Genomic DNA, 25,756 nt, shown 5'->3' with positions numbered 1-25,756 from the left:
ACTCCAGTGAAGCTTGGCCACCCCTCTGGCTCTGCATGGCCTGGGGACAACAGCACTGGCAGTGATGCACTGTGAGAGAGGTGCTTCAGTCCCCACCAGCCACTTCTGAGTCCTCAGAGCTAATAGCCAGGGACTGAATTGTTACAGCCTGGATGTGGCCCTGGGCTCCCTAAACTGGAAGAAGACAGGTCCTGCTGCTCCCCCGCTCACTGGGCTGAGCTCCCCCAGTGACCTATGCTGGGAATGGAAAGCACATCCCAGCCTCCATCTCTTCCAAACGGGGATACTGGTGGCACTGGCACACAGACCAAAATGCCTTTGATGTGTTTATCATTGCAGACCAAAGCATGGATCTATCTTTAATAAGCTTATGATGTGCTGGAGCTGAAGAGTTTTCCCCTTGATCAGCAGCCTGTGATGTGTCTGGGCACCAGAACTAGGGACTGGCTGTTGGGAGCTTCTCAAGTGGCTGGTGTGTGCAGTGTGTGGCCGCAGAGGGATCCCTCCTGCAAAACAAGACTGAAATCTGCTGAGGAATGTCTGCGTCAGCTCAAGTTGCTGTTGTGCTGATTTTGTCCAGGCCCCCTCGCTTGGCTCTGCTCTAGGAGCGATCTTACATTTGGAAGTGTCAGGATGGAAAGTGCCATGTAGGGATAAAGGTCTCTGGTTACCGGGGCAGGATCCTCTCTCCAGCCTCCCTGCCCTAATCCCTCCCACTGAAAGGTCCCTGCTGCTTCCCCCAGCTGCTGGAGATGGGGCTGGTGGCTGGTACTGGGGCCAGGCTGCTGTTGCTTGTCCCCAGGCTGGATCCCTTGGTCCCAGCTCTACAGAAGGATGCTGCATGCAGGGTGCTGGGGTTGCAGTGGTGTAGCAGCCTCAGGCATGCAGGGGTGTCTGGGTTATCGGGGGAACCCAACACTTCTGGAAACCCCTGAGCACAGGAGGTCCTAGGGCTCTGACCTTGTGCAATGGCTGGGTGGCTATAGGGTTTCTGAGGGGCTGTATGGCCTGGTGTGCTAGATCTGAGTTAACTGGATAATGTAGCACTGGAGGTGTGAGAAGGACAGCCTGCACAGATCATGCAGTGAGGTGCAGGAAAGCAGCTGGACCTAGAGCCAAAAGGAGCTGTGCAAGAGTATTCCTGGTGGCACAGACCACTCTGCTCTGCACATCTACAGAAGCAACTTGGGAAGTGGCAGATGTAATACCTGTGTATGCTGTGGATGGAAAGTCTGAGCGGTGGCAGGTCCCAAAAAGGAAGAAGGCACTTGAGACCCATCAGACCTGATGGCCAAACCACAGTGTGTGCCCTGGCAGTGTGGCCACTTTGGCCAGGCTCGCTGGGCTGCATGGAGTGAGCAGCAACCGGAGACACTTGTAACTGGGAAATTCCCCAGGCAGGCTGTGCTGAGCCATGGAGTGAGTAATGAGCCAGGGAATAGCAAGGAAAGGTCTTCTATGTCCTGTGTTATTGAAGGCTTTAACAATGCTGGAAGGTGGGGAAGTACAGGAGAAGACAGGGAAAGTCCAGGACTCCTAGAACAGGGATGCGAGATTTGGCAAACATGGGAGCTCCTGAAAAGCTTCAGATGGTGAAGTTATGCCCACATATGGCAGTTCAGCTCTGAGCAGGGCTCGGAAGGGCAGCTCTGTGCTGCTCTCTTCAGCCTGGGCTGGGTTTGGAAAAGCCAAAGGAGGAGGGGAAAGAGGAGCAGAAAATACCTGGAACACACAGCCTCTGGGTGCGGAGCTGCTCCTGGGGCAGTGCAGGCTGGGCAGAGCTGGCGGGGTGTCCCATTGGGTTTCAGAGACATTTATGTGAACTCTGGCAGAGGATCCAGGGCTGGGTTTTGGGACTTGTGCTGAGCTGTTTCTTCTGGAAAAATCCAACCTAAAAAGCCATGGAAGGACCGCTGCCCTTCCCGGCCATATGGGAGAGGGCAGTATCTTACTTAAATCACCTGAAGACTTTGATTTCCAGTGGATTATGTACATGGTGAAAATAAGAGACCCTCCCAATGTGTTAGCATGCTGCTTTTTTTTTAAACAAATACTTTCCAGTGAAATCTTGTCCTGGACAAAGGGGTGAATTATGACAGAAATCTCTGATATTCCCTGTCGGGGCCGTGTAAGCCAGAGCACACTTGTGGGAAATAAATATTGCAAGGGAAAGACATGTAAAACAGCTCCAGCGAGTCCAACATGGGAGCCTGGCACCGTGCAAGGCACTGGTCCTGCCTGCAGACCAAGCAGCCCCGCACAGTGATGGGAGACCCTCGCTGTGCTGTGGCTGAGGTCCAGAGCAACATCCTGCTTGTGTGTGTATTTTTGGCGTGCCATAAACCCTGGCTATTCCAGGAATGTTTCTTTCCAAAGGCAGGGACACGTACTGGAGAAGGAAAGGAGGCTTGGGCCTTTCCCACCCCTCTGTTTGCTGCAGTGCTGATCCCAAGGAGGCTTAGCAGGACCCCATCTGCTGTGATACAGTGTTAGACTATAGACACAGTCTGTCATATATTTCTTAAGCTTCTCCTAGTGCAGAGGGAGGATGTTAGAGGTTTGTTTCCAGGTTGTCAGTCTATCTGTGTTATACGAAGCTCTCCAAGCTCTAACGAGGACTGGAGGGTGCTGGCTGGCTTCACACTCACACATTGCTCCTTCAGGCAGTTGAGGGTTCACATGTTTTCTAGCATGTCCAAGGGCCAAGGAGGGTACTAAATTCATTGGGACTCCTAGAATAGGGAGAAAGAAGTTTGTATAACAGCAGTACAGGAGGTTTCATCTCTCTGATGCACTGTAAAGAGAAAAAGGAAATGTTGAGGTCTGTGGGAAGAGGTGACAGTCATTCCCCCCAGGCCATGAGGCTGGGAGGGCAGTGGGAACCTTGGCATAGCATGTACCCACCGGTGTGCATGAGATGTCCCCAGGAAGGGAGCAACCAGTTACGGCTCCGATGAGTGGGTCTTTTATGGGCTTTAGCACTAATCCTGCCAAATGCAATTGTACATGTCCTTGTTTTCCAGATAAATATTTAATCCTCTTCCAAATGCTGCTGAGATCGTGGCCAGGGTGATATCTTGGGGCAGCAGGTTAATCTGGGGCTGTGCAAAGCTGCTGCCCCCTCCGGGTGTGGAGGAAGCTGAGCCGTGGGTTACTCTTAGTCCAGGAGCAGAGTGGGAGGATGGGATGCTTTGGGATGCAGCTCTGCTCACACCCTCCTGGCATTTTTGGGCCCTGTGTCAGGAAGGTCTGCCAGTGCTTGCAGGAATGAGCTGTCAGGTTTTAGCTTGGGGCCAGTGGATTCTGGTCTGCGTATATAAGATCCTGCTCTGACGTTGGTTCAGTGGTTTAGGATTCCTGAGGGCTGGAAGCCAGCTCCTGCCCCGTTGCTTCACAGGGAGGTTTGCCTGCTTGAGCCCCAGGTGCTTCTGAAGCATTTCCCTGCAAAGCTGGCAGGAGGCTGTGCTGCTGGGCATGGGGGCAGGAATGAAAGGATTAGCAAAACGCTCCCCTGCAGCGGGACCGCCATGGGGCTGGCAAGGAGCACAAAGCTCAGAGCATGGACCAAAACATGGGCATTGCCCAGGCAGGCTGCCGCCTGCTGCTGCCAGCTCACACCCTGCCAGGGCCCTGAGCTGGACCCTGCTGAGGTCCTGCCTGACCTGCCAGTGCAGGCAGATGGGGCACGGGGAGGCCCTGCAAAGACCAAGAGTTGCAGAGGGACCATGAAGTGGCTGCCCCATCACTGGCAGTGTTCAAGGCCAGGTTGGACGGGGATTTGACCAGCCTGGTCTAGTGGAAGGTGTCCCTGGCATGGAACTGGATGAGCTTTAAGGTCTCTTCCAGCCCAAACATTCTATGATTCTTTGAAGCCAGTGCAGTGCTGAGCTGCTCCCAGCATGAGATTAAGAGCTGGGCACCAGTGTGGGTGCATGTCACCAGCACATCCCTGCACGTAGACCCTGACAGTGAGACCCCCATCCCTGGGGAGGGAGCAGCATTGGAGTGGTGTGGGCAAGCTCAGCCAGGCCAGGACAGAGACTGTGACACCCTGCCTGCAACATGCCGTGCCTCTGTGCCAGACTGCTGCAATCTCCATCTCATGTCCCGCTGCAGGTAACTGTAAAAATGGGAGCTGTGGCTGTGGGATGCTGCTCCCTGGCAGCTGCACGTGGAATGGGGTAAATAAAGAGAGGATCTTTCTGTCCTGACCCACAGTGTGAAGGTCCTCTGCTACAGGTGGGATTTCTTACAGTCCTGGCTGATACCAGCCTCCCCCTTGTCTCATGTGTGTAGGAGGACCTGGAGCATTTACCAGGGTGAGCAAAGCCAACTACAACCTTCCTCTTCATGGAGGCTTTTCTGGCTGAAAAGCCTCAAGGGTGAGGAGCACACAAGATAGATGATAGAAGCTTGGAGGATGTGTCCTGTGGGAACAGACTGAAAAGATTTTGAAGGAGCAGATGTCATAACCTGCATGTATTTGCAGTTTTACCATAGGGAAGGAAGGTAGAAGCTCCCTACCCTATGGCAGGAGAAGTAGCAGCTAAGGACTTAGCCTGCAGAAACTAAGATTAATTAGACCTACTCATCATAAGGATATTCATGCACTGGAAGGAATTTCTCAGGGAAGTTTAGGTTAGACAAAGTCCCAAAGTCCTGGAGCAGCCGGCAGGAGGCATCGCTACCAGCAGTCCCCCCCGAACCCATGCATTGCTTTCACATCTTCCATATATACAACTCCTACATACCATCAGCTTCTGGGAACCATCAATTTGGGAACAGCAGTAGTAGCTCACAGCAGAAGACCTGCTGTCTTAATAATCACCTATGGAAAAAACCCAAAGCAGGCAGTGAAATGAGCCTGAAGCCTCCTCCCTGCAAACCACAAGCTGAGGCTTGTGACAGGCACTTGGTGACAGCCGTGCTGATGGAGGAGAGCAGACACTGTTGTGAGCAGGATGGGCTCACCCCATGTGGACTGGTCAGATCCATTCTGCTTTCTATGGGATGCATGAGAGCAGGCGTGGTGAGGCAACAAATGCCCAAATATATGTTTTTTTTTTCTCTTTAACCTTACACAGCCTGGAGTGAGGCCAAAAACGTAGGGCTGGAATCTTTCACCAGACAATTAATTATTGCAGAGATACAATTTGTTAAGCAAGAGAGGCTTTTAATTTGTAAGAGCTCATCTCTTCTTATTGTATCTTTTAAACTGAAGGAAGTGGAGTTGATCAAAATAGACTTGAAATAGAAGATTTTAATTTAGGGGCTATGCTCAACGTGCCGACAAAAATAGGAAACATCTCAGAAGAGCACGTCCTCCCCAGAAACCCGGCTGGAGTCTGCAGGGAGTGCTCCTGAACAGCTCAAATCAGTACAAAAACTCTCATAAATCTTTTAATGAGATTCAACTGGACTTGCTTGGGAAAGGCAGGACTGTCCCCATTGCTGATTGCTGCCCAGGAGCTGATACCCTGCCTGCAGGGCTCTCACTGGTGCAGTGTGGGATCTCCAAAGGGATGCAGGGGATGAGATTTGGGGGAACCTAAAGTAACATTTGCAGCCTTCCAGGAGGTGATGGGATCAGAGCTGTGATCTGCTGCCCTTTGGGAAGATCCATCGAGTTTCAGTTATACAAGAAACAAGGGGTGGAGCAATTAATTGCAAGAGGTCCTGGCTGGGCAGCTGAGCCAAGTCCAGCACTTGTTCAGCACTCCCCTTGTTCCAACCTATATGTACCCCACAGTGGGACCCCAAACTGTGAGTCAGGTAGTGAAGAAAGTGAGAGAGAACCATGATGGGCCAGGGAAAGGCTGTCAGGCCGTCATCATGGCTTGGTGGAGGGACAGGACTTGCACAGTCCCCTGTGCTGGGACAAACAGCCTCAGTGGGTGAGCTGGGGCTGTGCATGTGCCCAGGGAACATTTGCAGTTTAGTATCTTTTCGTCAGACAGCACGAGTTCTTCAAAGCTGCCAGTCTGTGCAGAAAACGATATGTTTTGACCAGTCTTCTTATTGCACTTATTCTTTTGAAGTATCTATATTTAGAAATCTTTGTGAAGTCTCACATTGACACTTCTCAAAGGAGAATGGTTTGGGTTTTGCTTTGAAACAACTTATTTAGAAATTTGTGCTCATCTGCAGCGTAACAGTTATGCTGGCCTGTAAAAAAGGCTGGAAACAGAAAGGAAACGACCCCCCTTGCTTGCAAAGTATATTGAGATCCCAACTTTTTGTCCCAGTTCAAGCTGAGAATTACTCTCTTTTAAGTCTGTGCATGGATGCCATGTCTTATCTAGTTGAAAAGCTGCATGAAACAGCCAGTAACTGGAAATTAAATGCTGCTTTCTGTGAAAGACGAGAGATTGTCCCCAGCCAAGGCATTGCTCCCTGAAGACTGCAGGTCCATTGAGAAGAAGCTTGCTGTAAAGATTCTATCAGCTGGATGGAGAAGAGGAGCCAGCCTGTGGGCAATTCAGTTGGAAGCAGAATCGACTCTGTTTGCTTCAGTTTAAAAATAATAATCTATAATGAAGTGAAGGCAAAATGGAAAATGGGTAGAAATTGAATTAGAGCTGCTGTTGTTCCAGTACTCCCCTGCGGCCCTCTGCAAGCTGAGTCCCCTGCACCCAGCCTGATTCCCAGCCCTCTCCAAAGCCTGGAGATGCACTGGTAGGTGCAGTGGCGCAATTCGTGTTTGGGGGTGACACCTTCTCGGAAGGAGGGTGAGAAATTCAAGGGTAAATCACTCCAAATAAACAAACTGATGCTGCTGCTGGGCTATGCAGCAAGAGCCTGCTAGCAATGGGAGCTATGTGTGCTGGCTCTGCGTGGCAGCATTAGATTAGCATTTCTGATTAGGCACATTGCAGTTGTGACTTTCTGCTTAGCAGAGCTGGGGTTTTCCTAGAAATGTCTAGAAATCAGGTGGCAAGTCAAGTGCTTCAGTTATGGGAAGGAGAATTAGTACTCACGTGTATGCTGCAGGCAGGCAGGAGTTGAACAGAATGAGATGTTCCTCCAAGCATTTTTGGTTCGGACCAAAAGTGGTCCCAAGTCCTGAAGCTGGGGTACTCCCACATCGATGCTTAAAGACTCTTGCTTCTGGTTCTCAGTTTACCCAGGATATTTCAGGCCTCTGAACACCATGAGCCCATTTGATTTTGAGCTGACATCATCCATAAACCTGTCCCAAGCCTGATCCAGGAGCTGGATGCTGGTATCTCACAGCCCATAGCCTAGTTCCTGTCCCCCCAGGCTCTCAGTGACTTAGTGGTGTGGTGCTCTAGCAAACACTTTGCTGCTGTTGAAGTAGATTAGATCTCCATTTCTCCCATTTACAGAGGCAATATTTTATCTGTGAGTGTTATCAGGCTATCTGGCACCCTTGGGGGAGTGGAAAACCGGGTGATATGTTCTGAGCTCCAATTCCCCCTTTCCTTGGACTTTGCTTTATGCCTGTCATGTGGCATGGGACACCTGAATGGTCTCTAGTTGGTGGAGTGGCATTTTTCCCTATTTTAAGTAATTTTATGTTCTTCTTTCCCTATGCTTTGTGAACATTTTGATGGGGAGGATTCAGTGTCAGGTGTTCAGTACTAGGGGATAGGAACCAGCCGTGCCCGTGATATGAGCCTGCAGCCCTCTGATTCTTTATCTGGAGGGATGTGACATTTCCATGTCCATTTCCTTGTTCCTGTTATCCTTGTGTCCTCTGCACAGTGACAGGACATTAGAAGGGTTCATTAGTTTTGGATCATGCTTGGACTGACTTTGATCTATACCCCATCCTTTCTGTACAGCAGCTCCATTTCTCCTTCCCTTTTCCTCTGATGTAGATGGCTAAAACTTCTCTTGTTATTGCCATCCTCTGCAAGAGCCAATTCGGCCTGACCCTTGCCAGTTCTCACTTTATGTCTTGGGCGTTTCAAGGCATAGGAGTAGGCTGCCTTTTTCCTTTGCAGCACAATCCTTTTACCCCATTCCTTATCAGCTCTCTCTGTCCTTTTATGTAGTGATTTCCTTGGCCAGCACAAAAACCCTTTCTGGTCTTGAAATACCTGTTCCAGAGATCAAAGGTGCAAAACCACCAAAGGAGACTCCAAGTCATCTGTGTACAAGTCTCCAGACTCACCAAGCAGCTGGTTTTATACTTAGGAACACAGAATCCATCAGGAGTACAGCCAGCAGGACGGTGTTGGGCTGGGACTGAGGGCCCCAGCAGCAGCACAGGGTGGAATAAGGACCAAAAGGAACAAAATTCCTCATTCCCAAGGATCAAGATGAGAAATAGTCCTAGTGGTTTATTTTTGTCTTCATTGCTCTTCTGTTTCTGGGGCACAAACATGTACTGAGCGATGTTCAGAGCCTCAGTGTGGTGGCTGTTCCACTCCGGCCCCTCGGCAAGATTTGCCCTGCTTTTACATTGAAGGTGGATATGGAAAGGAACATCACTGGCCCTTCCTCGTGCTGCTGAGTTTCCAGGCTGGGAAATTTAACATGAAAACTGGCTGCAGCCATCTTGCAGGGCGGAAAGGGAGCATGAGAGTTGTGCAGGATTTGGGGCTTGTATGTCCCAAAAGATTCATTAGGGAAGGAATGGTAACACAAGGCTGAAGGCAGCTGGACGGGAATGTTTAGTTGGCTACATGACAAAAAAGAAAAAAGAAAAAAAGGAAGAAAAAAAGAAAGGTCAAAGCTTTTGTCAAAACCCACCAGAGTTTTGGGAAGGCCAATCTTGGTATCTGGAGCTGTCTCCTACCCAAATCATTAGTGTCTCTGCCTTGGGAAGGATGAGGGCTGCAGAGCTCTTCCAGCAGCACTGTCCTCCCTCCCTACATCCAAAGCCATCCCACTGGCTGTGTCTATGCTGGCTCCTCTTCTGCTGTCATGGAAGCTGTTACAGGGCAGCTGCTTGTGCCCTGCTGTGCAATGCTCAGCTCAGTTACTTGCTAGGTCCTGGCTGGCTGCTCATGACCAGTGTGACACTTGTCATTCTGGTACTGGAGGCTAAACCCATCCTTAGTGATGAGTGGAGTCTAAACCACATCCCAGCCAGGACTGCAAGAAAAGCAAAGAGGTGCTCCATCCCCCCTATGTCTTCATCTACACCTTTGGGCATGGCCAGGGACAATTTCATTTTATCCTATGTCACCTGGAGCAAACATCTAGTTCTGGTCTTTCTGCCTTGTGTTTCTGCATTGTCTCTCACCTTACCAGACAGCCCTTGTCCTTCAAAGCCCAACTTGAAAATACCCCATGCTATTGCATGGGACCACCACCTTCAAGCTGCATCCTGAGAAAACTGATGGTTGTGCTGCCCCTCTGATATGATGGAGCAGCCGGTCCTTGTCATCACATCTTGGCCATCCTGTTCCTCCGCCTCTTCAAAGAGAAGTAACATCCCTTGGCATCTCTGACTCTGCTGCCTGCACATTACCTCCTGTTCCCAGCCCTCTTCGTGGGAATTGGTGGCTTTGACTCTTGCCCCATTGCTGAGGCCAGTGTGACTTGGCACAGGGATCCAGGAGCAGAAATTGATGGAGTGGTGCAGGATAGAAGACGTGTTCCATCTGCCTGGGATCAGAAGAAACATCCACAGAGGCCAAAGGCTGCTGCAGCAGACAGGAGTCTTTCACTTTTCTGCCAATACAAGTGTTTTTCCAAGGCATAACTGTTGCCAGAAATCTATGGAGTCAAGACCTGCTATTTCTTCACTTCTAAACAAAACGAACCATAATTTGTTTTCTGCCAGGGAGAAAAGCTCTTGTCTCAGGGAATAAAGTCAGACAGAAAGACAGTGGGCTCTTGTTTCCTTTCTCATTCAGTACTGATAAATTTGGGAAGAGGGGAATTACTTGCAGGAGTTGGGAGATGGGTGCATGGCCTGGCCATGCTCTAGTCTGCATGGGGAAGCCTCATCAATACTTGCAAGATGTTTTAAGCATCTTTCCAACCTGTTTATCCTTTGGAAGCAGTTGGGCTCCTTCTCCCTGGTGGCATAGGCACTGTGAGCATGACGAGCTCGCTGCCACACCGCCTTTGCAGCTCAGCAGAGCCGTCATGCATAAGATCCCCAGGTAATTTACCCTGAGTGGGATCCTGTGATTTGCTGACATTCCTTATAAACCGAAACGAACATAAAAGAAATGAATGCAGAGTTGCTAATTTGGAAACTCATTTTGAGTAAATCCTCACTGATGTGGTAACGGTTAGCAGGGAGCCCTGGTGATAAATAATAGTTGCTTAAATCCTGAATTGGCTATAAATTGGCATGAAGGAGTGGAATCCCCTGCGTGAGGCTCAGCTCAATGAGTTAGTCTACACTACACTCAGCAGCAGCCGCAGGTGAAGATAGATAGTTTTACCTGTATGGGGCTGTGGTAGCAGATGTCCTGACACACATAAACTAGAAGATCATATGCATCCTCAAATGTCAGCTCTGGTTTACATTGCTTACTGCTTCAGGGAGCTGCGGGGTTTTACACCAGCAGATTATCCACCTCCGTTCTCTGCTGAGCACTCCTCCTTTTTAGCTGCTTGGTATAATTGCATATAAACTGGGAAGATCCCGAAGGGATCATTACTTTTCTGCATAAACTACTTTCCTTATTCACATTTCACATCATCACCTGCAGGCATCCTTGATACCAAGCAGTGCTTCCTTGCAGGGCAGGGTGGTTTGCACAGGGCTGAAGTGGTAACAGACAGAGAGCTGCTGTGCCCAGGGCTGGATGAGATGATGTGGTCTGAGACCTCTGCAGTGGTACCCAGCGTGGTGGTGGGAGCAAGATTTCCCCATAGACAACTCACTTTCCTTTCTGATGGGTCATCCTCCCCAGCACCTCTGTGATGTTTGGACCTGGAGCGAGGAATATGGCATCTCCCTTCCAAGATGCTCAGGATGGATCAGCAGAAGGGCCATGGTCAGGAGTGCTGTATCAGGTTCTCCCTCCCACCAGCCCTTGGCACGGCTGCTTGGTGAGCATAAGCCACCAGGCTGGATCCGCCTTCCAGCACTGTGTCCTGCAGGCTGAAGGATGTGCAAGGAAATGGTGAGAGCAAAGCTTGGACACAGACTTTCTCTGCTGAACATGACTGTTTTTTGGAAGCCATGAGTCTGAGCTGTGAGGAAGATAAAATCAAAGTTTCCTTTCGCCACGTTCTGTCTTCCAAAAGAGCTGCTGCTGCTTGTAGGTTGCTGTGATTGCGGCAACACCTTCATGGCGTACAACGTTTGCTTGTCAAGAGGGGAAACTGTGCTGCTAACACTGCAAGTTTTGTTGTTTTGGGTGGCTAAGGCATGAGTCAGCCAACAGCCTGCAGTAGGTGGTCACATCAGCCAGGTCCCAGAGGTAGCTTCCACCAACGCCATTCTGCAAAGCAATTGCAAAAGCAAACTGCAGTTCTTTGTAACCACAAACTTTGAAGACTACATCTTTGTCTTGCAAAACCTTGTGACCAGAGCAGTTGTTTGTTACACACATTGGGAATGAGTCAGAGCTCAGCTTTTCAAGTATGGATCTGGCAGTCAGCCCTAAAAGTTAAGACTTTATGTTGGGTGAGTTAAGACTTTGTTGGGTTTCCTCCATCTGTGGCATGTCAGACAGACCCATCTATAGAGATGACAAAGACTTGCTTCTGCTTATCTGGAAATGAAATTGTTGTATAGATTGTGAATTGTGGTAGCTAGACCACAAAAGCAAGGCAGCTTATCCAGCACAGAGACATGGAAGATCTTACCTATGTATGCACTTATGAAAGATATATAGTTCAGTGTTTCCTCTGGTTAAGGATGTTCTAAACTCACCAAGTGCTTTCATTTATCGTGTGGTTTTTGGCCCCACTCATACTAGATACTACCAGCTGTGGCAAACCCATAGCTAAAATTCCTCCACAAGAATTTTCTTCACGTTAAGGTCTTCTTAAATCCCCCAGGTTTCTTCCTCCTGCTCCTTCCCAGCAGAGGCTGATTTATAGCATACATTCATATATTTTTAAATGTCCCTTCTATATGATAAGCTTCCTTGAAATATGTTACTATAAGAGACACCAGGGAGATAAGCCCTGCTTGAGGCATGCAGCTCTTGACTGCATGTCCTTTGAAAGGCATGACATGTTTAAGAAACACCTCATGTTAGACAAACTGTTCACAGGCTGAAGACATCCAGCAGCAGCCAGTGATGAATGTTTTGTGCATCAGAAGATGAAAATCTCATTTTAATCCTGCTCGACTCATGGTCAGCTTGCCATGAGCCAGGCTTATGGATTGCTACTACCTTGTCTTCTGAGTGCATTTCACCCCAGTCACCAGGGCAGGCGGTTGGCAATCCCCAGCTCCCAGAAGAACAAAGGCAGCATGATGCCATCAAATCAAAATGACTCAACAGCCATAACTCAGAGCAAGAGGCCTCCATCTCAGCAAGTACCATGATGGACTTCTGACTGGAAGATCCTATTCCTCCCCAATGCAGGGTGGTTCCGCTTATAAGGGACATTGGTTTCTATGAACTCAAAACAAGCTCAGAGCTGGCTAGAAGAGCTACAGCTGTGATTATAACCAGTTTGACCTTTCTGAATGCTTCTTTTCCTCGAGCTGAGGTTGTGAACACAGCTTTCCAAGCCAGAAGGCTGATGTCAGGATTGCTTCATTCAGCAACGTTGGGTAAAGGCTAATAAACACCACTAAGAGCTTGCTAATAGCTCCAATTAGACTGCAGCTGATGCTTCATAAGTGGTTCTCTTTCCTCCTCCTCCCCTTTCCTCGCAGCTATTTCCTGGTGGAGTTTAGGAAGGTAAGGTGGATTAATGCTACTTTGGGAGACAGTCAAGAGTCCCAGCTGCAAAATTACATTTTTCTCTTGGTTTTTTTTTGCAGCAGGTCTGGCAGGGAACTCAGTGCAATACCTGCTTCTGCCTGGACTGGGTTGAGGTGTGTTGCTGAGAATAAGCCTAATCTGGCAGTTTAATAGACAAGAGCTCTGGTATTAAAAAATGCAGCTTTGAAGAGCTGCTTACCCCTGCTGTTGGGACCTTTCCTGCTTGTGAGAGAATCCACAAGTTGTTTCCTCAAAACATGTGGGCAAAAGAAAATGCGATAAAAATGTTTGAAGGAGCTCATGCAAAAAAAAAAAAAGAAAGCTTTGCTGTAGTTTGCTTTGTGGTTTGGTTCTTTCTCAGGTTTTTTAGCCTTGAGTACTTCTTGCACAAGAGGGTTGCGCATCAAGACTTTCGCTGTCTTGAGGCATTTGGGGTTTTTAAGTGGATTTTTAACCTTTTATTGACCAAGGATCCTGACCGTGAAGGCACAGGGGTGGCCGGTGCTGTGCAGAGGAGGTGCTCATGGGCTCATCACTGTTCAACATCTATTCCTCAGCCATCTGCCACGGCAAGGCCTGGGTTCCCCTGTCCTGGTTCAGAGGTCATGTCACCAGAAATACGCTGTGATGCTCCAGCCCTTGTGTTGGAGCATCATGTGCTGTATTTTTCATCCTGATGCTCTGTTTACAGACACTGGGTTTCCTGTGTGTAAGCTGGCCTGAGCTGCAGCATTAGATAGGCTCCTTACAGCAGCATGATGAACACCATTCACCACATTGTAGGGCGAGGTGGGTTGTAAAGATTTTGCAGAGACTGAGGCAGCAGTGCTGTGGGGTTCTGCTATTTCTTGGCTTGAGGATCCTAATTCTGGCTCTTTTCTTCCACACCTTTGATTACAGTTTCTATAATGTGTCTGAACAGCCTGCTCTGCAACCTTCTCCACAGGGATTCATGGGCATATTTTGAAAGCATCTGTACTCCAAGCCCCCTCAAAAAAAAAAAAACACCCAAACCAAACATACTTTGGAATATGCACCCAAGCAGATGACTTGGAAATGGCTCTTGCGTAGTGCTGGAGTTGTGTGCAGGCATATGTCCTCTGATTCTGTGGTTGTCAAAGCAAGTAAGCACAGTGATTGTGTTAGCAGGTCTTGTTTCCTTCTTAACAGAAATAAAAGCAAGGAGCAGGTGGGATTCTTGTGGAGGAGAGAGCTTTGAGAGATGCCTCATTGAAACATCTTATGGAAATAAACCAAACATCTACAGCTGGGAAAAGTAATAAAAACTGTCCCTCCCACAGCCCTGGACAGGCACTGCAAAGCAGGGTTTTGTTCTGTGTGTGTCTTGAGCTGATGGGCATAGTCTCCCTATACATAAAAAAGAAAGAGCTCTTGAGAATGGGCCACAGTGTTTGCTGCAGTGTTTTTGTGGCTGGGTGGGTTGTGCTTAAACCACAACAGGGAAGTAGAGGAGGGTAAGATGAACACCAGAGGCCTCCGTGGTAATAAGCTGCAGCAAGATGTAGGTGTGAAGCTGGTGAGCTGCTCTTTGCTGATTGAGCTGCAGTCATGACATTGATATTACAAGTGAGGAAGGTGGGCTGGGAAACCTGTTCTTGCTCTCTTGACCTAAGTGATGCTACTGGTCTGTGCTGGAGGCTGAATAGCCCAGCTATTTGTGTGTATGGAGCAGGGTGGGTGGCAGGCAGCAATGGTTTGGGACAGGACTGGTAGTCTGGTCCCTGCGAGCTGGCTGTGAGATCACAGTGTTGTTTCAGCTGCAGCACCTCCTTGGGGTGCGAGTGGTTTCAAATGGTGGGTGTATACCTCAGGGTCCAAGGGAGGTTTGCAAAGAGGAGTGTGCTTCTGGGCAGGGATTTAGTCACATCTAGGACTAACACAGAATAAACTTCTTTCCTGTGACAGCAGGGCTAGGAGCATTGGGGTTACTTCACTTTCTAGAGAAAAGCTGAGTTCTTCCTCTGGGAGCTCAAGGGGAAGCATTCTTTGGGATATGACCACGCTCCTGGCACATAGTGTGCTGGTGACAGCACAGCGCTGCTGAATGGGACGGACATGACTGCTCATTATTCCCAATATTCCTTCCCAACTGCTCTCGGACAGCAGTGGTTTTTGGGGGTGGCGAAGTCTCATAGAGCTCATCAAACACTGCATCAGTGCCTGGAAGAGATGGGCTTTATCTGGAAACACAGAGGGCTCCTGCACTTCCTGGCAAGCCATGTTGCCCTCATCCTGTGCAGAGGGGCTGCAGTTCCCCGCTGACTGAGGTGGTGCAGAGCTTATTACTAACCCTCTACATCCCAAACCCTTCTTGTACTGGGGAAGTGCTCTCAGGGGACTGGAGCACCTCCTGTATGAAGACAGGCTGAGAAAGTTGGGGCTGTTCAGCCTGGGAAAGAGAAGGCTGCGTGGAGACCTCATAGCAGCCTTCCAGTATCTGAAGGGGGCTTGTAAGGATGCTGGGGAGGGACCCTTCATTAGGGACTGTAGTGATAGGACAAGGGGTAACGGGTTAAAACTTAAACAGGGGGAGGTTAGATTGGATATAAGGAAGAAGTTCTTTCCTGTGAGGGTGGTGAGGCACTGGAATGGGTTGCCCAGGGAGGTTGTGAATGCTCCATCCCTGGCAGTGTTCAAGGCTGGGTTGGATAGAGCCTTGGGTGACATGGTTTAGTGTGAGGTGTCCCTGCCCATGGCAGGGGGGTTGGAACTGGATGTCCTTAAGGTCCTTTCCAACCCTAACTATTCTATGATTCCAAGTGAGTGTGGAGGTTCTGGCAGCATCTGCCTGGATTTGTCAGGCAGGGGGAATTTGTGACATTTGGTCCTTGCCCCCAGGAGCAAGGAAGGGGTCTAAACCACCCTAACCTCATACTGTCTGCTGTAAAACTGAGAAGATATTTTGTGCTGTACTAGTTTGGAAAAATAAATGTTTCCTTCTGTATTTTGTACCAAACAAACTGCTGGGAGATTGATAGAATTCCTGTCCTGACTTTAGGTGGGAAAAAAAACAACAACCACAAAGCAAAGCAAGCAAGTTGAGACACAAAGAGATGGAGCTTTTTAAAAGGAAAAAAGGGCCCTGGGTGTGCTGTAAGCCACATGCTGGCTTCTGAGGTCTGGACTTGTGCTGTTGGTAAAGGCAAAGCTAACAAGACCTTATGTGGTGGTTTTGAGGGTTTTTGAGCTAGGTTCACGCGTTCCTAGGAAAACTGTACTATATGCTGTAGGCCAGATGCTGGTGGCACAAGCTGGGAAGTGAGTATCTGGCAGCTGCTATGTATGCTCTAGGGGCAGCCCTGGGTGCATCTCCTTCTGCAGTCCCTTCTTCAGTGGTCCCCTGGGCTCCTTCACTAGGAGGGTGTCAGCCTGGAGGTAGGGGCATTTATGTGATGGCTGCTGGCAATCTTCTGCAAGGCATCCCTGTGCATTCACACCTGTGCAGAGCAAATGCTTTGAGTGTCCGGAAACAGTCTGAAACAGAGCAATTGTGAGGACTGTATTGTGGTAAAACAGGGGAGGAGCTAGAGCACTTTGTGGCCGGGAGTCTGGGAGGTCAAAGTGTGCCTGATGTGAAATGGCAGGAAATGTCCCATTTTAGAGTTTCCTAGGAATTCTTTAAAAAGGAAATCCTAGATGCTGACTCAAAGGAGCTACTTCCTTTAATGAAATCTGGGAAGTTTTAGTGTTTGTTTTTTCTTTTTTGTCTTTTTTTTTTTTTTTTTAAATGTTTTACTCTAAATCCAAGATGAATCTTTTCATTTCTAAGATTGGTAAAATACATGGCAGAATAATTTTGAAATGGAAAACTGATGGGGGAAATTCATTTTTTACAAACAAACTTCTGAAGAAGTAAACTGGAGATTTCATCAAAATCAAAGCATTTCTATACAAAAGCCCTGTTTTGCAGAGCAGCCTTTCCTGTGAAAAGCTGTGCAGCTGGGGAGTTGCTGGGAAGGGCTGCACGAGGCAGGCAGAGGAATGCTCGCAAGGAGGTGATTTCATTGACACATGTCAACTGAACTCACGTGGCTCACGGCCCTAAATTTTGCATCACAAAACCCCTCCTTGCTCTTTTTGGAGACTGGGGGTAGCTTTGTTCATGCATCCAGGAGACTGGAAACAGCCAGAGACTGGCAGCAGCCACGCAACACGGTTGGATGGATTTTCAACCTTGATTTAAATGTCACTTTGTCAAAATCCTTTTGGACACTTTGCTTCGTAGCTCAAATCCTGTCCTTGTATAGGAAGGCTGGCCCCCTCTGGAGCTGCTCTCAGCAGGGTCTGATGTGAAAGGCGATGTCTGTTATGCCTGGCACCAGCCAAGCCTGTCTGATTATTCAGAGGGGAATTGGATGGCAGTGCTGAGTGATAGCTGTTAAACTGAGTACCTGTGGATCCTGCTCAGTATGCCTGTGTGTTACAAGCCTACACAGGCTTCCACAGTGTCTGGTACCAGCAGGTGATGTTGGTGTCATACCGTGGATTCTGTCATCATAATTATCATCATACCCCACCCTCCTACCTTGGTGTGATTTGCTGCCAGTGTTGTACTAGCAAAAGTAGAGGGAAAAAAAAATCACAGTGTTTCCAGTGTACAGATAGCAACAGAAATGTTTGTATGGAAGTTGTGACTGGTGTAATCTTGGTTGTTAGACAGCTTTAAGTAGGATTTAAAATAGTCAAAGATGCCAAAACAAATAGCAATGAGATAGATGGTCTATTAGGCACAGCTTGTTTAAACCACTCCGTGCAGGAAGATGTTTACTTGGTTTTTTGTGCATTGGCAGTGCTAAATGAGAGAAAAAAGGGGTATGGCCTTGGTGGGACACACCACCAAGGAATGGGCCAGCACCAGATTTCAAGTATAGCACTGGGTAAAGCTTTTAAAGGAGCTGTATCTGCTCAGTTCTTCTTTGGTTGTTGGTCTTGGGCTTGGTCTTCACCCTGTTTAGTGTCCCATGTAGAGGAAAGATTTGGCACTGTGTTCTGAGCCTAGAGTCCAGCCACGTTCTCACCTGCCCTTCCATGAACTAGAGAAACATGATCCCAAAGACTGGTCCTTATGCTTTTATCTTTGACTGCTCGGTTGATTCTGGTGTTTTTCCAGAGCAGGACCTTTGTCCTGATTTTTCAAACATTTAAATCCCAGTCTGGTGTAAGTATCTTATTGATAGAGCTGGACGTGGTACATTCACCCTTTGGTCCCAAAGTAGGCTACCAAGACCCCTAAGGTTCCGGGAGACCTGCTCGTTTCCAGTGACTGCTACTTGATGCTTGGGCCACTGGAGCCGAGATGCCATTCACACCTTCCAGGCATGTGAATAAGTCGTGCAAGCAGCTTTTATTAACAGCATTACATTTCTCACTTGAAGTCCCAGTGTGAGGCCCAGTGGGAGAGCATATGGCTGTTGGGAGAGGGGCCACAGCAAAGCAGACAGCCAAAGGCAGGTGATGTGTGGGAGAACACGTGTTCTGCCAGCCAAAGGACAAGCATATCTCCTGTTCTGGCCAAATGTGGAATTTGGCCTATTCTGGGAACAGAAGCTCCTTTCCCATCTCCAGCAATGACCTTTGCACATGTCACATTCAACAGAGAAAACCATAATTGCATGAAGTAATGATTTGCAGAGAATGAGCTTTCCTAAGGCTATGTAAAAATGGCTGGTGTTTGTCAGCAGTGGGTAGATACGGAACACAGGCGTTTCAGGGCCAGCTGGTTTATGTATTTTTAAGTCAGTCTGCTGTGGTAAAGCTCTAAGTGACCAAACTCTGCCCTGGGAGTCCTGGCTGTGCAAGGCGGCTGCCTCCTTACAACCGTTGCTTGCCTCAACTTCCACCAGTCGGCTGAAGGCGTTTTCTCTCGTACTCTTTTTACTGGTTTTGTTTCTGTCCATGTAATCACTTATGCACTTGTTTCCTAAAGAGAAAAGAAGCAAAACAAAACAAGTTGGATGGAAAAAGAGATGAAGAGCTGCTTCAGTACTGGAGAACGTCAGGAATTAATTTCTGACATCCTTGCCTTGGTGCAGTCCAGGCTTCATTAAAGCATTTGCAAAACTCCTCCTGGCAGTCAAGCATGCGGTGGAATAATTTGCATCTCCCTATAGACTGAACCAGTATCTGCCTCTGGGTTTGGCTGGTCTCATTTAGAAATGTTTGTGTTGCTGCTGCATGGAAGGGACTCTTTGTACAATCTTTTGCATAACAAAACAGGGTAGAGTTTCAGCAAGGCAAACAGCAACAAACCAGCTGAGTGGGTGGTGAGTCTCTGCCACAGCTGGTTGACCACATGGAGAAGCAGAGTGAGAAGATAATGGGACTGTGCTCCTGGCCGTGAAAAGAGGATCTGACCTTGGTGCTTAAGTCTCCATCCTAGAAAGATCTTGGTCACAGAGGTAAAGGGATGGATCTGGGCATGCAATCATCCTTATCCTTAAGCAGGCTGTGCACCCCCCTCTGAAAACCTATATTTGCCCTGGGTGTGTGATGTGGTGCTGTGATTACTGAAGGACACCCAGAGCCTGATGTGGTATTTCAGATCTTGATCAGCCAAATAAGCTGAAGTTACAGCTAGCTAGCTGTGCAGCCTGACCTAGGGAAACGTGTCTCTGCAAATGCCTGGTGCTGCCAGCCATGTGGGCTCCCCTGGGAAGCAGCGGATGCGAGCTACACCAACATGCAACTTAATTTTCTTTTCATTAGGAAAGGTGGGAGCCTGTTAGGCTATGGTGAGATTGACAAGATGAGCCAACTGAAAGAAACACTTCCAGGAATTTAGCTCTTCACCATCTCTTGAATGGATAACACGCACACTGCAGGTCTGCTGGAGATTGGCCTGCAGTGGCACTGCTGGGGTGGGCGATTACGTGCTAGCATTGCCTGCAGGGACATTTAGTTTAGTTTTGTTAAATAGAGCAAATAATACCTAGGGCATGACACATGTATTGTGGGGTGGAGATGATGGACTAACTGATCTGGTATGCTGCTGGAAACTTGCATTGTGCCCTGGGCGCAAGCTGTGATGTCAAGTTTTTTAGGTATCTGGTGGGAGAGCATGGACTGCTTCCTCCAGTGTAGATGGAGTCCCACGGTATTAGACATGGCATTATTCTCACATGCACATAATTATATGTAGCAACTACTTTTAAATAGTTTGAGGCAATGTAATGACTGTAATTAGGCTGCCACATACAACACGAAAAAAAAAACCCAAAACACAGAACGCATTGAGCCAGGACCTTATTAGTAAGAGAGGAAAGTTTAAACAACCTGAACATTTATTATGTGCTTTATGAAAGCTAATGGCCTAGTGCTGGCTGTCCCCGTGGTTTGACACCTCCAGGTATGACTCGTGGTGCAGAGGTGCTGAGGCTGCAGCAGTCCCTTCCTGCTTGTCTTATCTCACTCCAGAGTGATGTTGCAGGTCCCTGGCCCTGACAGGCTCTGCTAACCCTCAGACAGCTCTTGAGCTTGAGATTTTCAGGCTCACTCCTTAGGCCCAAAAGAAGCAGTAAACAGCCTGTACAGTGAAGTAGGAGCTCACAAGAGAGAAGAAAGCCAAAGGCTCTTGCACCAGCAAAGCCCAGCTTGTCGCTTTACCCTCCCATGGAGCACCACGCTAGCACTAATCCTCATGTGGCAGCCAGCCTAAGCTTTAGCAGGCCATGATTGCTGCACTGGGTTTATTAGCAGGTTCCCATAGCACTGCCCTCCCTGGACATCCTCTTCTCCTCTGTACTTGCTGCCATCTGACCTTTGTGTGTGACTTGACTGGGAGAGGCTGCTGGGTGTTTACAAGGAGCTTTGCTCCTGTTTCAGCTCCTGTGCCCACAATGGCAACACCAGCACGCGTGAATCTTTAAACAGGCAGGCACTGGGGGGAGGGAAAGGATAAAAACCCTGAATAATGACTGAAATGTCAGACATTTATTATTAAGTTTGTCCTGATGTTGACAGCTGAGCCCATTAAAAGCTGCCTTGATCAAAAAAAGCCAAAGGCAGATCCGATTCTTAAATATCCCACTTGTTCTTTTTGGCCCAGTTTTTGAAGTCTTTAGAAGAAAATATAATTGAAGGAACTATTTACAGGCATGAGAAATGCAGGATTTTGTCATGGCTGGTGGCTTCACAAACCTGCAGGGGGCAAGGACAGCAATTAAAGAGCAGGAGGGCAAGCAAATTCTCACCTCTTCTTTGTAGCGATATTGTTAGTCTTAGAAGTTGAAGTGTGCGTTGTTAGGGCTGGATGAGCAAGAAGTCACCAGTTTTAACATAAGGCTTTGAGGAGCTCTGGATGCTTTCAGGATGTTAAAGTAGTAGTTGTGAGCAAGGCTGAGGTTTAACAGGCTTTGCTGGGAGCTATAAAGGTGAAATGATCAGTGCTGTGTTGTGTGTGCCAGTGAAGCAGAAATGCCGAAGAACTGTTCTGAATAATGAATGGTCTTTGCAGGTCAAAGCCTCCTGTGAGAAGGCTGGTAGAAAGGGCTCAATGGAGCTTACCCTTAGCACCAGCTGTAGATTTCAGGTTTGGATTAGGGTAAAAATAGAAGACAGCAGTAGGAACAGGGAGAAGGAGAGAAATTCTGACCTAGCAGGAGAGATGGAAATAAAATTGTTTACTGAAGACTGAGGCAAAAGAGAATAAATGAGAAGCTCTTCAAATGTGTGAAAGCTACAGAAAAGAGAAAGAAAAGGCTTTTTTCTCTGTCATGGCTAGGGGAAGATGCCACGAGCATAAGCCAAACCAGAAAGACACAGATCTGAGAAACGGTTTCTTGAGCAAGTTGTAGAAAGCTGTTATTGAAAGTCTTAAAAAAGAAATGGGAAAGGCACGTGATACAGCTGGTTGCGCCTTGAGCTCCTTGGGCTTCTTTAAGCTTTATTTTTCATGAGTGCATCAATCTGTGATTATCGCTATGAAGTCAGAGAGATTCAACTCCAGAGCTGCAGAGCTGGACGCTGCCAGAACCAGCTCTGAGGACACAGTTTTGAGATGAGACCAGAGACCTTGATGGCTGAGTGCTGAGTAGCAAATGAAAGCTGTGAACAGAGAAAAGCATCTCTGGTATTTAATTAGGTTGCTTGCAAATGCATGGGACACCAGACACTTCACTGGTTTCAACGTGGCCAGGCATATACAGTTTCTTCTTACTCCTGGTTCAAGGAGGGGTGGCAGATTGTGACCAAGGCTTCTAGCCCAGCTGACATGATCCACATGGTCTCTGGGGACAGTTTAAGATCCTCTGTATCCAGACATGAGATGGGGATGGGACCCCCTCCTTCAAGGAGCAGCTCCTTGTCAACATAACTCCTGCCTGGTTCTGCTGAGGGGGATGTGGTCTGTCTGAGTCCTTGTCAGGGACCAGAGTACACAGTGGACTGCCAGGCTGTCAGACCTGCCAGCAAAACTACCCAAACAGCCCAATTTTGAGGTCAGATGGTGGGGGGGTTAAGGGGGGACTGGGAAGATAAGAGTGGATGGCAGTCCCTTGTGTGGCAGTTCACATATCTACAGGTCTCTTCCTGTTCATGGTGCCCCTGGGAACTGTACAAGTATGTTCCTGTGATAAAAGACATACTGTACTGGAAGTATAGTGCTTGGCTAGATGGACCTTTGGGGCTAGAACAGCCATTCCTATGTACTCATTTAAATTTCATTGATTTTTCTAAAGAATTATTTCTCCCTTGGTGGTCTAGAAATAAAACCTCTTGCCCTGACTGGCGCAAGAGCCTCATGAGTTCTATCTATTGACACGGAGGTTTTCACACTCTGTCTCGACATGGGCAAGCTATTCTTCAACATGCTCCATCCGAGAAAGAGAAAATTACATTTATACACCTCCTGCCGCTTCCTGTTATATTTCCCCTCCTGGCTTTCCAGAGGCAGGTGTTAGTGCAAGATCCCATCTGCAGAGTGGCCAGTGAGTTTCCCAGCATCAGGTTTTCACAGGAATATCTCCTCATGATACAGGCAATGCCCAATTAGGCGTATTGCCAGGCTACGAGTTTGCAGGGATATTTTTAGTTTTCCTCTGAGGTTCATTTTTGTCTCCAGCTTTATCTTGGCTGAAAGAAAACAGCCTGTGTGGCTACTCTTTGTGCTCTGGTCCGATTTCTGGCTCGTTTCTCATGGTGCAGTCAAATGTGTGCAAAGCGAATGAGGACACGGAGTTGTGTTGACCCTTTTGCACAGAGTGTGTGTGTCAGGCTGGTGACCAGGAGCCAAGGCTCTCTCAAAGGATTCTTCAATCTCAATGCTTTGAATAGGAGCAGCAGAGAGGGAGCGTGGAAGCAGGTATGATGACCCTGCAGGTGTATGGCAGCAGGTTTACTGGGCTACTGAGGATAATGTGACAAAAGTACTATTTTCCATCTTCCACTTTGCTTAGGAGCTTTCTGGCCATTACATGTACGTTAGAAGCTATTATACATATGGGTCAGGGTTTTGGATGAGGAAGCCTTCATGGGTTTCAGAATTGTAACCACACTGTCTCCAGCATGTACGTTCTCCAGCTGCAATCTTTGAAGACCCAGCTTTGGAGCTCATTTCCTTTGTTTATACTTTAGTAGGTCATCCCAGCACTGTTATCCAGGAGCAAGTGAGAATTATGGACCTAGATTAGCTGCAAGATCCTGAAAAGTGATCTTGCATCACTTATGGAGGTTGTAAATACCATCTACTGCCCCCATTAACAGCAAGTTGTTTGCATGGGAAAGGGCTTCTGCTGGTCGAGCTGGTTACTGGGGGTGACTTTGCTCTCATGAGCCTTATTTCCGAGAGTGGCAGTTCGAGTATGCAACTCTAAATATGTATTTCCTTGTCCAGATGTCCTATTTAGGCCAAAGCCTGCACTTTGCCTGGAAAAGCACGGACATGCCTTTCCAGTCAATTAGCTGCCTCCAAGGCAGGAATTATTTCTGAAAGCAGTTGGATTGGGATAGCAAACATGCCAGAGCTGGAACCAGAAGGCGCTTGTCTGCCCTGATGTCTACAGAGGTGATTTGAATTTTTCTTAATGGCTTTTGGGGAAGCTAATTGTAACCAGATAGCTGCTTTCCTTTGCCAAGAACCTGGGGATATTTGTGGCTCTGGAGTAAGAAGGAACAGCAGAAACAATAGAGCACTCATTATGACTGAATCAGTTTATGCTTAATCTTTCAAACAATTTTTCCAGGACACCTTGACCTGGAACTTGTAGTTTGTTTGCTATATTCATCTCTTTTGCACCATCAGGCAGACTGGAAAGCTCAGGCATGTTAGTGATTGTTTCTAGGCACCAAAATTAGAAACTCTTGTTGAATTGGGTGGCTGAGCAAACAGCACTAGGGCAGTCAGGGAAGGCTTAGAGGGCAGAAATGCAGTGGCTCTGTCCCTGCCTGTTTTAACTTGGTTTGCTTTATGACATTATAGTCCAGTCTTTCATGTTCCTGGAGCCTTCCAAATAGGGTGAATGTGTGTGCCATTCTCTAAAGCATCCTGTCCACAATGGCAGGCCAAGACCTATGCTTTCCTCCTGCCCTGCACTACATCCTCTTAGGTTCTGCTGGCAGTTGGAGGAGAGGAGCTGAGCCCTAGTTCACATGTTTTGCTGCATTGCTACTGGCTGGCAGCGATGCAGGTGTGGTGTTCTGAACCAGCCAGGAAGGCCAGCAGAGGTTGGGAGAGTCACATCTGGCCAGCCCCTTTCAAATCCCCTTTCAATCCCCATTTAACTCATCCCCTGCTGTTGAACCAGCACATGGCCGTTGGTGCAAGGGCTGTGGGATGTCCTTCTCCCCCTCTGCTATGCCTTGTCTACTGCTTCAGTCCCCACTGTGTTCCAGCCCCTGATAAACCCAACTGGTGGTGTCCTGGCTTTTGCTTTCAGGATCTGGCATCCTACCACTGGAGTTAAACAGAGTCTGTGCCCTTGAGGGCATTGGTGGGGGGCAGAGTGCCCCAGAGTGTGTGACAGGGTGCATAGGGAAGGCTGATGTTTCCCTGTATGCATACTGACTTCAGAAAAGAGGGCTGATAGGGGGTCTCTGATTAATGCATCACATCTTGGTGTCCTGAAAGTGTCCACCTGCAAGCTGGACACTTGCACTGACCTAATGTCTTTGTGGCTTCAAGCCGCATTAGCACCATCTGCCAGGAAAGGAGAGCTTCCCAGCACCCTGCAGAGCAGGAGTGGGGGTGGATCTTCACATGCTCCGTGCCAGGATGGGACAGGAAGGATGTGACCTTCTCCCAGGGGCCAGCAACCCCTATAGGGGTTTAAACTACACATGTGATTTTCTATTTGTGGCATCATTTTGTGGCTCGCAAAGAGCTCAAGCTTTTGGGAAGAGCCTTCCATCTGCCCCCACTGAGCCATGCTACAGCAGGTTATTGTTCTGGCATAGGTGAAGGACAGGACCTCTGCCTGGGTGCTTTCCAGGAGTTGTGCTTAGCTGGAAGGAAGCAGAACTTCTCAGCATTGAATCTACCCGCAGTGCTAATGTCAACTGCAGTGCTGGGAGGTCTCCGACAGCATGCAGAGTGTGAGGAATGCAGCTTCATGTGCCAGCACCCTGCGGACCTGGCACTTAAAGCCCCTCTGTCCCCTGGCATAAGTGGAGTGTGCCTGATGCAGGATGAAGGCCAGAAAACTGGTGTGGAAACATTAGCAGAGCTGCCTTGATGTCTGCACTGGCTGCAGAGCACTTTAGATGCTCATCATTCCTGGAAGCTTGCTGTCTTTTGATAGAAATACAAACTATTACTGTCATTTGATTTGTCTGTAACAGCTCAGAGAGACATTAGAAAGCAAAGGCTGAGATCTTGGTTCAGACTTGCAGCTCTAGGTGTGGCTGTGGTTGTCTGTGGTTATTGTGGTGTTTTCAGCCCACCAGTGAGAAGTGTCCACTCTTTAGTGATGCTGCTGCTACAG

At 48.2% G+C, this 25,756-nt stretch overlaps 1 protein-coding gene across 2 annotated transcripts in view; it reads left to right on the top strand.

The window, feature by feature from the left end:
* The window catches only part of LOC134158004 (serine protease inhibitor Kazal-type 5-like), a 110,349-nt gene that overhangs the window by 21,572 nt on the left and 63,021 nt on the right, over nucleotides 1-25,756 (top strand). Inside the window, exon 1 of one of the 2 annotated variants that reach the window (XM_062607556.1) lies at nucleotides 14,311-14,417. The exons of the other annotated variant lie outside the window; for it this stretch is intronic. The gene's annotated coding sequence lies outside the window, so the exon portion shown is untranslated. Of the gene's footprint in view, nucleotides 1-14,310; nucleotides 14,418-25,756 lie in introns of those variants that run through there. 2 annotated transcript variants of the gene reach the window in all.

This window comes from Pezoporus occidentalis, unplaced genomic scaffold (assembly GCF_034315485.1).
Source record: "Pezoporus occidentalis ecotype Australia unplaced genomic scaffold, CSIRO_AGI_Poc_V1 ctg124, whole genome shotgun sequence".
Classification (NCBI taxonomy): Eukaryota; Metazoa; Chordata; class Aves; order Psittaciformes; family Psittacidae; genus Pezoporus; species Pezoporus occidentalis.
The sequence above is the reverse complement of the archived record's forward strand: the minus strand, read 5'-3'. Positions and strand labels throughout refer to the sequence as shown.